Source organism: Cibotium barometz, chromosome 29 (genome assembly GCF_041138505.1).
Source record: "Cibotium barometz isolate CiBa-2024 chromosome 29, ASM4113850v1, whole genome shotgun sequence".
Taxonomy (NCBI): Eukaryota; Viridiplantae; Streptophyta; class Polypodiopsida; order Cyatheales; family Cibotiaceae; genus Cibotium; species Cibotium barometz.
In genome coordinates, this window is record NC_141074.1 from 49,786,462 (window position 1) to 49,799,917 (window position 13,456).

The window sequence follows — 13,456 nt, forward strand, 5'->3', positions numbered from 1 at the left end:
AGAAATACTTTCCAACAAGTATTTTAACCATTCAATTGCACTTGCTAGTTCATGTGGTTGATGAAGGTGCTGTGGATGGGGTTGTCCATAGCCGATGGATGTTTTTCTTGGAGAGATTTATGAAGACACTTAAAGGATTTGTTCGTTAAAGAGCTCGTCTTGAAGGTAGTATGGCAGCGGGATGGATTGGTCAAGAATCACTTGTATATATAACTGAATTTCTCAGTACGTCTCATCCCGATATGTCAAGATTATGGACACAAGAAGAAGATGATCGACTAGTTGGGGAAGAGTCACAAGCGAAAGGCTTTCAAATGCTAGTTCCTCCTCCTCATCACTAAGGTGCAATTATGAAAGTGCTCTGTTTTACAATGAAATTAACGTTCATCATCAACTTGCTTATCCTTAGCGAGATCCATGGCTCCTAATAAATCTGTTTCAAGAAATACTCCATCATTGTTGTCAATTGGTGGAAACGATTGTCTTGTAGTAGTAGAAGGTAATTCATCCATGTCGTCATCCTCTTCTAGCTCTAGCATGAGAGCTGTCGATGCCGAGTGTGAGGCTCACCTACTTCCTCAACTAGTATGTCTTCTTCTTGTTGTTCAATAGGTGCTAGTGGTGTATGCTCAACCATCACATGATCTGGGGAGAGTTCCTCAGCATCTAGCAAATAGTCAAATGCTATTTTCACCTCTTCAAATATTTATTTTCCACATGGATTTATTTGGATCACAAACAACCATTTATGATTTGTCGGGTCTTCCACAAAGATGACTTGCTCATAGTGCTCTGGTAGCACAAATGTGTCCCTTTGGTCAGTCCATATCTTTGTGCGCTCTACTTGAAGAAATCCACACTTGTCTTTGCGAGTTACTTGTGCCCCTTGAGTTACCAACTTGAACCATTTCACATGAAAAACGAACATGTCAAACTTTCTGAATCCAACCTTGATAATATCTTGGATTGTTCCACAATAATCTAGCATTCCTAATTTAGTATTTCCATCACTTGCACTTGAACGACTTTCTTGCATGAAATTAGCCTTCACACCACTCTTTTCTGTGCAAATTGGTTTATGTAAAAAAAAGTGTGAGACCAGGCACAATGGCCTAATTTCCTAAAAACTTCTACACAAAAAGGATAATTTCTTAAAAGGATATCGTGTTGTGGTCGTGTGTAAGGCTCGTTGTTTTCAAGAAGGGTTCTAAGGTGCCATATAAGGTGCCCACCATAACTATTCTGAGAGCCTAGCCCAACCTCACTTGTTTAAAAATCTATAAAATATTTTGTATGCCACTCTTGGTTAGGCACAACCGTTGCTTTGCTAATCCCAAACCTCTATGTACACAATCTTCAAAAGGCCCAATAGCGACAATATCCATGAGCGAGGAAAGTTACGCATTGTTGCCACAGTTTTTTAAAATGGTAATACATCAACAATAAGAGCAGCATTAAGTGCCATTGATTGGCTAGGTGTGAGCAACATGGAGATGTTGGACTTAAATGAGAACTACCCATTGGCCCTCCAACTTGGTACTTACAAGAAAAAAGACTGTTATCCCTAGCACGGCCGCTTGATCATGATGCAATTACATACATCACAGTATCTTTGTTGGTCACGGGGCAAGCATTATAAAAGAAAAATTGTATGAGCAATACGAGCAGTGGGAAAAAAGGGTCCTCTTGAAAAAAAATAGTGAACTTTAATGACAAAGTATGACATATTTCACAAGGAAACCGTGGCATAAGTTTTACCATCTTGTAAAGCAATAAGATAGATCATTTGAAGTGCCAAAAAGACGTGAGTAGGCATACTGTACCAAGACACAGTTGTTAAAAGACACATGCTTCATGGCCAAAATAAGGTGTGTGTAGACAATATTTGGATAATACAATTATCAAAACCTATGTGATATACATTCTCCATCACACATGGCATAAGACCATTGCTTAGAGCATCTTGCATGTCAATACACCAACCATCTCATTATTTACAACATCAAACACAACCATTGTCTTTCCATCTCATTGTGCAAGAAGGCTACCCAATTATCAAAAGATAGACGATTCACAGTCTTAACATGTGTGGTCAAACTTAATGCACAATGCATGATTCTCAAAAGATAGTTGATCCATAGTCCTAACATGTATGCCAATACTAAATTTATCTAGTACAATGCACAATGCATGATTCTCAAAAGATAATTGATCCATAGTCCTAACATGTATGCCAATACTAAATTTATCTAGTACAATTATCAAAAGATAGATCATTTGAAGTGCCAACAAGATGTGAGAAGACAAAATGTAGCTACTGCAGTTGTTAAAAGACATATGCTTTGTGGCAAAAAAAAGGTGTGTGTAGACAAAATTTGGCTAGTAAAACTACAATTTGAAACATATGTGATATGTAGTCTCTGGTTTGTTCTAGCTTGTGCACTTAGCAGAAGATAGCTAACCTACAATCCCAAAACGTTTGAATGTCACACAATGCAAAAGTCCATTGCTTTCTCCATCCTGCATCTCAATTCACCAGCCGCCGTAATGCTTGATGAAGCTCTCTCTTGGTTAAATCTGCTTGATGGTGGAGAAACTTTTGTGGATGTGCGTCAAGTTCAAGATGTTTTATAAAGACAAACTAAAGATGCTTGCAAGGCATGTACCTCTTTCCACCATGAACCCGCATCTAAAAGTCCTCACAAGTGCAAGAAGGAAATTTGGAGATAAGCACACTCTATGTTTTTCCTTGCACTTGACTTCTTACTGTTGACAAGGTAAAATCAACATGCTCATTTGCAGTCATTGATTGGGCAAGTCATCTCATTTACCTTTTTGATCCTTGCCTCCATCTCCTTAATTACAACCCTAAACACAACCACCAGCTTTCCATCTCGTGGACAAACATCCATTTCATTATTGTGATTGCCTGACCCATGCATGGGCTCCTTATCTCCTCTTTCTCTTGATTCATGTGCAATTTCACACTCTAGTAGATCAAAGCTTGCAGCCCACAAAGCATCCATCTCATTTGAGTCTAAGCATGTTCCCCTTGCATTTGGCCAAACTCTAGGACAGCTTGTTGGTCTTTCCAATACAATGTTTTCTGGTTCTCGAGTATGATCAATGTCATTCCCATAGAACCACACATATTGGATCTTCTCGACACCTAATGCAACTTGAACAAGGCTTTTGAAAACAAGGAGCTAGGACACCCAATAATTCAACTCTTCCTTTTTTTTCAATCAAATCATTGCACTTTTTTCCCTTGTTGTGCAGTATCCTTGACACCTAACCTCACTTCCTGGATTGGTCCTTCGAATATCCCACCTTGTTGGGTGAATGTCGATTTTAGTCCCTGATCTCTTTTGTTTCTCTCTTTGGGATGGCTTAGGCCGTCTTACCCTTCGAGTCACATACTCATACTCCGGATGATGTGAGTCTCCATCCTTGATGGGAGTATGGACGCTTTGATTGTTGAAAAAGGGTTGTCATATGATCACCTTGGCAAGCATTATACAAAGAGATATACTTTACTCCATCATTTGATGCCAAGCAGTGCCAAGTTTGTTCTTGGCACCAAAAACTTCTCATTGGTCTCGATTGCCTATTGACAAGAGAACCACACACAATATCTTTATCAACAAGCATAACAAGTCCACATTTTTTAATCTACAAGTGTACAAATTCTAGAAATTACTATTACCAAGCCACCGTTCATACCTTGATCATGTATTCACCCTAATGTGCCACTCTGGCATGCCACCATACTAGCCATGTCTCTAACATAGATAGTTTTGTCTTGTCAGCATGTCCTTGTCTCAACCAAGCACGTAAAGAATCTAAATTTATCTCAACAGCTTCTTTTGATGGTGCAGACTTCGACCACGGCATCTTGATTTAAACTCTTCCTGATTGTGTGGCGGAATGCATTTTTTATAGTGTTGTAAGATTTTTTCCCAATGAAACAAGAAAGATCTTTCCAGCATCCCATTGTTGGGGCCACCATTGTAGACGATCCTCACTGCATGCCAATTTGCCTGGGCCTTATTAGCCAGAGTTTTTTTTGGAAGGTTTCTCAATATGTTTATAATGGTCATACTAGAAGACTCCTCACCAAAATTTCTTGTGATGTTCTTGGACTTCTTCAAATCTGGGTGAGTGGATCACTCCTTCTTAACAGTGATGGTGGTTATTTGGCTACTTGGTATTTCTCCATGCACCACAAAGTATCTTCTAAACTATATATCCAAGTGAAACATTAATTTATCTCCCCTCTTTATTATTGGCATCTCAAATGATAGGCCATCTAATTCTACACCAACAACTTGATATAATTGAATACTATCTTCTATAAATCCAAATAGTGCTGCTAGAAACCTCAAGAATTCCCTCTGTAGTTGCAAGATCTATTTGATTAGTGTCTCTTTGAGATCTTATCATCGCAGTATTCATCTTGTTCACTCTAAAGTTAAAATCTAACCAATCGTTCCAAGCATGAAGCAATTCAAGCTACGACCAAAACAAATTGTTAAAAAAAGCTTTACTTAGCTCTCGACTTAGCTCACCCACAATTTTCCATTCACTTCTGTGAGTGCTTTGGCTAAAATATGAAAAGTTTTACATTTTGAGATCAGTGTTTGGAAAACTTTATTTGAAATTTGGGAAATAATTCGTCAAAGTATATCTCAAAATTTGTTCTAAAACCTCCCAAAATTTGGAGATCTTGATATCATTCGATTCGGATATCCTAATAGAATTCAATTAGAGATCCTTGAATAATTTAATTTGGAGATAATTTTGGATTTTAAAAGTTATCGCAATCCTATTAGCATTAAACTCACCTCAATCCTTGAAAAATGCATTTGTAATGATCCTCAATTAATCAGCCATGCATGGACATGAGTACTAAGAGAGCCATTCAACTAGATCAACTAATATCAACTATTTGTAAAATATTTGAAACAAAGGTTTATTTAACTAGGTTTCAGGTAAAAAAACATTTTGAACCCTAAGTTTTTCTCTTTGGCTAGTTCATCCTCCTAGACCATTTCCTAGACTTTGATCTCTTTGATCTCCAAGGTGGGTGTCTTCTCTCACACACCATTTCATCGGCGAAACTATCCTGCCATCACAAGTTTGTGTTTTCTTCTTTGATGGTTGTCTGCATTTTCTTCTTGGATGAGGTAAAGAGGCTCCTCTCCCTCGACGGTTTTGCCGAGGAAATCTTCAAGGGAGTGTAAGAACTTCGTGACACCTTGTTGACACCTGATTTGAAAGGTAATATTGCCTTCTTTGAAAGGCAAGTATCCATTTCCCAACTTAAATGTTCTTAATACAATTTTGAGAAGTGTAAATGAGACTGGAGGCTTTAAGCCATGACGTGTTGGTGGATGACAAGAATGATGATGATGTCCGCTGCTTCCCCACATGATGGTGGCCACTCACAGAACCTGTCTCCTTCACGCAAGATCACAAAACCTGCCTCCTTCACGCGCGAGCACCTCTCTATCACGTGACTGCTCGTTTTTTCGCTTGAATGTTCTTTTTTTTATTTCACGGTTTTGCCTTTGTCATGTGAGGTCCCTGTGAGAACACCACTCCCTTGCCTTTGTCATGCTCCCTTGAAGGGGGGGCAGCCCTGTATAGAGATAGCCACCCATCGCATGGCTCAGCATAAGAGCTGCCGAGAGCTGTGCCATGCTGGCCTGCCATGCATCGTTGCCACCTACCTCGTTAGCTGCCTCCTATAGCTGCTGCTTCTTCTTCAGCTGCTGTTAATATTATTATTGTTGCTCTGATTCTACACCTCTCCCTTGACGGTTTCGCTGGCGAAATTGTCAAGTGCATTGAATAAATGCTTCTTCTTTAAATGTTGAATAAACGTTAATTATTGCAAAGTCATTAAATAAACAATGAATAAACGCTTCTCCTTTAAATGGGCTTCCTGTATTACCAAGATCACCACTAAGCCTCAAAATAGATAGAGTGCTACTCATATTAAAGTTGAAGATGAATTTAATGTAGTTTTGTTGTATGCCTCAGGAGTCTCGAGCTCTAGACTTGCCCTGTGGAACTCTCTTATGTACATCCAATGCCCCATCATCTTAGTCCAAGACTTTAATATGGTTGAAGGCATTAGCGATAGGTATCACAATCAAGGCACCGTTATTGCTGGTAGAGAAAAATTAGTCTAGACTCAATGTAATGGCTTTCATGATCTCATGTTGCTTCACATGATTTTACTCAAAATAAACTTGCAGGCAAAAACCACAAAAAGGTGCGGCTTGATAGATGCTATATTTCATCAGATTTTCTCTCTACCTTTGTCAATCACCCAAAGTTCAACAAATCCATCAACGTCTTTGCGTGCCTTTCTCCTTCAACCTTGGTGGGCAGCCATGCCATTTAACGCTTATTTAACAACACCTCTCCCTTGATAGTTTCACCAGCGAAACCGTCAAGGGCGTTCTCTCCATTTAGCCATGTGATGGAAACCTAGATCAATAAGATGGGATGATTCTTTTTATGTTGGTTCCATATGTCTTTTAAGAATTATGCAATCCTTTTGTTGGCTCCAAGAATTCTGCCTCTTGCCTCTTGCCTTCCTAGATGGTTTCTCTGGCAACCGTCTTGTGAAGCCCAATCCCTTGCATTCCCTCCATCTCTTTTTCCCTTCATCTCTTTCCTCCACTAGTAAAGTTGACTCATTTTTACTACGTGTTATGATTATAGGTGTTGCGGTCACACCCTTTGTAGGTGTTTGCAAATTTTCTTACTTCTTTTGTGGTCTACAACAAGCTCCAAAGCCATGAAGAGAGGCAAGGTATGGCAAGTTATTAAGGGAAAAATGTATGTATGGTTGCCATGGTCTTTTTTGTTTATGATTTTGTGTTTAGTTATCATGATTTTTATGTATGGAAAATGTTTTTCTTGCAATCGTCTCAAGCAGGAAAGAGGAAAAATACACCTTCCACTAGGGGTGGCAGAAAAAAAAAAGATTTCAAAGGAGCATGAGGAAGAAGCACCTGCAGTGGTCAGTAGAGAAATAGATGTAGATGATTCTGATGTTAGTTCTTCAAAGGAACATGAGGTAGTTGCACCTAGGGTGAGTAAAGAAATAGATATAGATGCAAAAGAGGTCGAGGATAGTGAGAGGAAAGATGTGGAGAACAAAGATAAAGAGGATGATGTAGATGATATCATTTCTTTGTTGGTTTGCTTGTAGTAAGATACCTCCCAATTTAGCCAAAGATGAGCTCATCCGGGCAACAAATAATGCAAGGAGGACTATCATCAAGACTTAGAATCGAAAGATGACAAGAGTAAGTTCTAATTGCCATGTGTCACCATATTTGTAAACTATTATATGTGTTCTCTTATTTGGAGACTTTTGTGTATTAACTAGTATTTATTTTAGTTATTTCAGTGCTAGAATCTCTCGATAGTTAATCCTGCAAATGGATTGGAGTGGTTTAAGATTTTATGAAAGCTTCCATTCAAGGATGATAGGTTTAAGATCACTATCGAAAAGTTGTATTCTATTTTTTTTGCTTGTTGTTCAATGGAGCTAAAACTAAGGGTATTAAAAATATTGGGGCAAGGTGAGAATTTTCGGTTGAGCTATGGTATGCCACTTGGGGATCATCACTATATTCCTTGTTTGGCAAAGGAGGTATGGATGGATCAACTTTTGGAAGATGCAAAAAGGCTTTTACAACAAGTCTTAGATTCTACAAGGGGTGCCAATAAAGTGGAGCTACCTATTGGTGCAAGTTTGGAGGCATATTTTAGTGATGTGGTGAGTAGATACAGGGGTGTCTTATTTTATGCATTTCAAAAGGAGATGAATGTGGGAACTCCACCTACCAAGCATGTGAGTTTAAAGAACTCATCTCATCGATTAGTCTACAGTTAACTATCTGTTGCTAATTGGTGTATGTAAATATGCTAAAATTACTTATGTCGATAGTCTCATATGTTATTTTTTTCTTTGTTATGGTAGCTTCTTGATGCATCTCATAGCATCAAAGATAACTCCATGTTTCCAGATATTTGCAAAGCATGGATAGTGATCTCACCCCCTACATATTGTATGTACACTTTCGTCATATTTAGGGAGAATAATGCAGTCGATGGAGTCTTCTTGCTTAGTGATTGGGAGCGGAAGCACTGCCCTTGGTGGCTTTATATGAAGAAAGGAGAGTGCTTGGAAGAGGAGAAAGAGAATTATTTTAGGCACCTCAAGGGTGAATGCAAATCAGAGTTAGGTTCTTCTGGAGAGATGACCGAGGAGAAAAGGAAGAAAATGGAGGAAGAACTAAAAGCTCTCAAGGAGAAAGAAGATCAAGATGCCAAGGAACAAGGCAAGAAGGGGGGTCGTCCACCATCAACAAGCACAAAAGATGTTTCTATGTAGGGTGACTTTACTACAAGTTCCTGATAATATCTCCTATTTGTTCTATCATGGCATGCTTCAATTTTCTTTTAGTCCTGAATGACTATTTTGTCTTGTGTGTAGACACAAGATCTTCTGGTGATATTTGTCTTTCACATAAAAGGATTGGCTAGGGCTCTATTATCTATGCTCCATTGGCTACCTTTGGTGCATTAGAGAATAAGACCACATTACAAGAGGTGAAGGTGTGGAACTATGATTTTATTTTGCTAGGATCCACAAAAAACAAAAGAAGAAGAAGAAGAAAAAGAGGCATAGACACATGCTCTCACCAGTCGTAAGGCTGACCTTCTTCTCACTCTTACATCGATACCATTATGACAGAATATCGATAGTGGAATAAATTTAATCATAGCCTTACAAATTGATCAAATGGATATTGATGTTGATCGTTTGGCAAGGATGGATCTTATTGAAGATGAGATCGAACCCTAACCAATCCATCACTGTATCGTTCTAAATTGATGACATTTCTATTGTATATGTTGTCTTTTAATTATCATCTCATGATTTATTTTTTAATATATTTTATTGTTGTAAATGCATGTAGTGGGATTGTGTAATGATATATACTGTAATGTACTATGAGATGGTTTAAAGAAAATAGTTTTTAATTTTGTAAAGGAATGGAGTTTTTCTTAATAAAAAACTCGTGTGTAATAATGCGTGTATATACACGCGTTGATACACACGTTGCTGAAACCAGTATACACGCGAATTTAGATGCCAATATACACGCGCCCGATACTACTCACATACATGCGCGACCATACACGCACCCGTAACTTATTACGTATATTGAACGCGTGTATGGCAGCAGTGTCTTGTAGTGTACCATCACAATTTGCCTAAACTTTGAAGGTAAACTTTTAAGCAATATAGCAATAGCATCTTCTTCAGGAACAGGAGACTTAACATAAGCCAATTGTGTCATTAAGCTCTTCAACCTGTTAATCATAGCCTGTTAAATTTTTATTACTCTCCATGGTTAGATCAAAGAGTTGCATCTTCAAACTGATCTTGAATGCTTTGCCTTTGCACCAAAAGTACAATCTAGTAATTCCCAAGCTTCCATAGCTGACTCAACATTATCAATATAATGAATAAAATCATCTTCTAAAGCAGTAATGATAATACCAAGTGCTTTCTCATCTTTTGCTTGAAGTGCAGCCGTTGTAGCTCTTGTAACTGTAGCAGAAATACGTGCTTCATCTTTAGTAAGTGGCTTGACCGTACTCCACAGATTTTTCTTCATGAGGTAGCCCTTCACCTTGATTTGCCAGGTATGAAACCCAGTTCCGTTGAATTTGTCAAGGAATTTCGAGCTCATGATGATGCAATATGATGCTTGATGTTGATAACTTGCTCATATAGATGATTTAAGCCCAAATAATAAAAATATCATCAATATAATTCAAAATAATAATCACCATGTTGTTTGAGCAAAAGAGGTAGAAAATAGGCGACTGGAAAACAGCTCCGTACAGCTGCTCTGGTGAACCAAATACTTCAAGATTTGGTATGCTGAATCCTCACATAATGGAATTGAATCACCTAAAAGGAATTAGGCTAATTCATAGAGACGATGGCGAATGCATAGCAGAAAAATGCCTGTTTGGATGGCGATGAGAAATTCGTGGAGCTGCGATGAAATCCGCCTATGATCTTCGTTTTAGAGCATGCGTGGGAGCAAAGCTAGAAGCCTATATCAAAATATTGGAGTATCATCTCCTCAGATGCAAGCATGCAAGCAATCTACAGCATGTGGTTCAAACAGAGAAAAACTGGCTATGGTGATTAAGGGAAAGATTAGGATTTTTTCTAATAAACTAAACCTAATTGGGTCATGCTCTGATACCAAATGTTGGATATGATAATTAAACTATGAAGAATGATCAAAACATACTCAAGGTGGATTAAAGCATGTACAAAACATCATGAATATGAGGGACAAAAACTAGTATATGCAGAAAATTGCTTTGAGATTAACACAAGAAGACACTAATTATGATTAGGCATGAACCAAACTTACATAATCACTTGATCACGACTTGTACCTTATTTAGAGACTCCTCTACCCTATTTTTAGTTGCATGAGTTGCATGAACCATATGCACCAACCATTTGTAGGCTTTACACACCAACCACTGACCACCACTAGCCTAACAACCACACATTAAATTGGACTAAGGAGTTGGGATTACATTTATCCAATAGCAATATCTCATCAAAGCAAACTAAAATCGCCCTAAACTGAAAAACCTACTTTTCTTATTCTAAAAAATCTAGAGAAGTCTCTAAATGAAGAAAAAAATTATAAACCCCTGTATACTTAATGAAAAATAATGAAAATTAACAATCACACTCTTAGAGCATAGAGGTAGGCGTGGGTAAAAAGAAATTCGAAAATGTGATGTCTACATCAAGTACTTATTCTATTTTTTTAGCTTCTCCCATTTTGAAATACGTAAATGCAATCTATTTGGAAGGATTTAGAAGCTGAAAAGTCAAGTGGGCATTTAAGAGTGTCACATCTTAGATGCTTCACATTTTTAGATCAAATAGAATATTATTATTTTAGATTTAAGAATTTTGAGGACAGGTGGTCCTACAATAAAATAATAGGTGAATCTCTTTTAAAAACAATATAAAGAGATCTCCTTGATTCTACAAGAACTAATATTATAACATTATTTTATAATCTTTTTCTAGAGAGAGAGAGAAGTGAGAGAAACCCTGTAAGGGAAAAAATGGAGTCCATATTTCTCCTAATGACTAACCCATGTCCAATTATTGTTCACATGGAACCTTTCTCCACTTTGGTCTTTAAAGTTCTCATTTGAATATTTCCTACAATCACCAAGATTTACACTGGGGGCCATTTTACTCAGGCTCGTGCCCAGAGCTACACCATGACCCCCATGCCCTCCTATTCATCGGGGGCCTTGCACTCGCACCGATGGCCAAGTATAGGTTGCGCGCTTCAGCACCATCCATTTTTAGAGCTAGTTGATTTGGCAGGTGGGTTGTTACACACTCCTTAGCGGATTTTGTCTTTCATGACCACCGTCTTGTTGTCTTAATCAATCAACACCCTTTGTGGAATCTAGGTTAGCGCATAGTTTTGCACCGTAACTCGACTTTTGATTCATCCTGCATCGCCAGTTCTGTTTACCAAAAATGGCCCACTTGGAGCTCCCATTCCACAAGTTCAACTGAGCAACCTCGACTGCTTACCTATTTAAAGTTTGGGAATAGGTCAAGGGTGTTTCACCCCCGATGCCTCTAATTATTCGCTTTATGCAATACAATTGTGGGAAGCTCCAGCTATCCTAAGGGAAACTTCGGAGGGAACCAACAACTAGATGGTTCGATTAGTCTTTTGCCCCTATACCTAAGTCTGACGAACATTTTGTGCATTAATATCGCTATGAGCCTCCACCAAAGTTTCCTCTAGCTTCACCTTGCTCAGGCATAGTTCACCGTCTTTCAAGTCGTAAGAGGTACGCTCCCACTCAAACCTTTCATAGAAGATCACGGTCGGTCGATTGTGCACCTCGCGAGGGGGATCCCACCTATCAAGTTACTTGCACCTCCATGGATTTTCCACCCACCGACTCACGTACATGTTAGACTCCTTGTTCCATGTGTCTCGTTGTTTTCCTTCATAGCGGAAAGGCAAGACAACAGTCTATGGTATCAGACCCGTAAGGCAATGTTGTGAGAGACGTAAAGTCACCCATCAAAGTTTTCGGGTACGAACACTAACTCACATATGGTCATGGGGCCACACTAAACATAACTCCATAGATCCACCCTTCACTCACTCTCTGCACACTCCACTAAACATCTCACACACTTTCTCATGAACACACAACATATTTTTCATAACAGTGATATACCAGACTTATACCTAGAAGACACTCAGAACAACAATGAGTGGCAAGCTTGCTCATAGTTCCATTCCAGAGATATGAAAGATCAATATAGATAAACTGACCAAAAGTGCTAGCATTCCCTGAGTATAATTACACTCTCCAGTTCCATAACATGACTATCAACTACACTTGAGAGTTTACAACAATAGCGCTATTCATCTATCTCAATATCTACTCTATTCATGCCTATCAATGAAGTATTCCCTCGTCATTGTACATAGTGATCGGTTGCCCTTCTACACTAAGTCTTCTTGATCTTGGCAACAAATCCTTGGTGGTTATAGTTCTCCATCTTCACATGTGTGACACCAAGGTGGTGCTCACAACGTGCGGAGTGGGTTGTTGGAGCTTTTTGCCACCTCTAAGCTACAGGTAACAATAAGGCCAATCATGAATAATAAGCTATCTTGGTCGTCAAAGTGCATTAAGGTGTAAGTGGAGGTCACTTCTTTGGAGATGTAATAGGAAAAAAGGTGTTCAAAGCCGGGCTATGGTGGCCCACTTCACTTAAGAATGCTCACAAATTTGTAAAAGAGTGTGACATGTGTCAGACAGTGTGACAACTCAATGCAATTTGGACGCCCCACTAGAAAATATTACCTCTAGAACCATTCAAGAAGTGGATATAGGACTTTGTGGGACCATTCAAACATGTAGCCCCCAAAAAAGGAAACAAGTACATCTTGGCGGCAAGAGATTACTACAACAAATGGGTAGAGGAATAGATAATGGGAGATTGCAAGGTAGCCTCAATCGCTAAATTCCTATATGAAGTCATCATTGACAAGGTTCGGGTGGTCAATTGAGTTAGTAAGTGGTCAAATGATGTGATTAGGAAATTGACTAAACAACACATAGTCTTGCACAAAAAGTCTAAACTATATTATCCCCAAGAAAATGGCCAAGCCAAATCAACCAATAGTATCATGAAAGGAATTTTGATCAAATTAGTGAATAAGAACATGACTGATTTGGGACAAGAATCTGCACTATGCATAATGGTATTTCAAGGTAGCCTACAAAAACACATCATCCCTCACACCTTTTAGCATGCTGTATG

The 13,456-nt window shown here is 38.6% G+C and overlaps 1 pseudogene; it reads right to left on the reverse strand.

Annotated features, from left to right (window-relative positions):
* Positions 1–11,179: 11,179 nt before the first annotated feature.
* LOC147622308 (25S ribosomal RNA) lies at positions 11,180–12,101 on the reverse strand (annotated as a pseudogene; the record flags this gene model as incomplete).
* Positions 12,102–13,456: the final 1,355 nt, after the last annotated feature.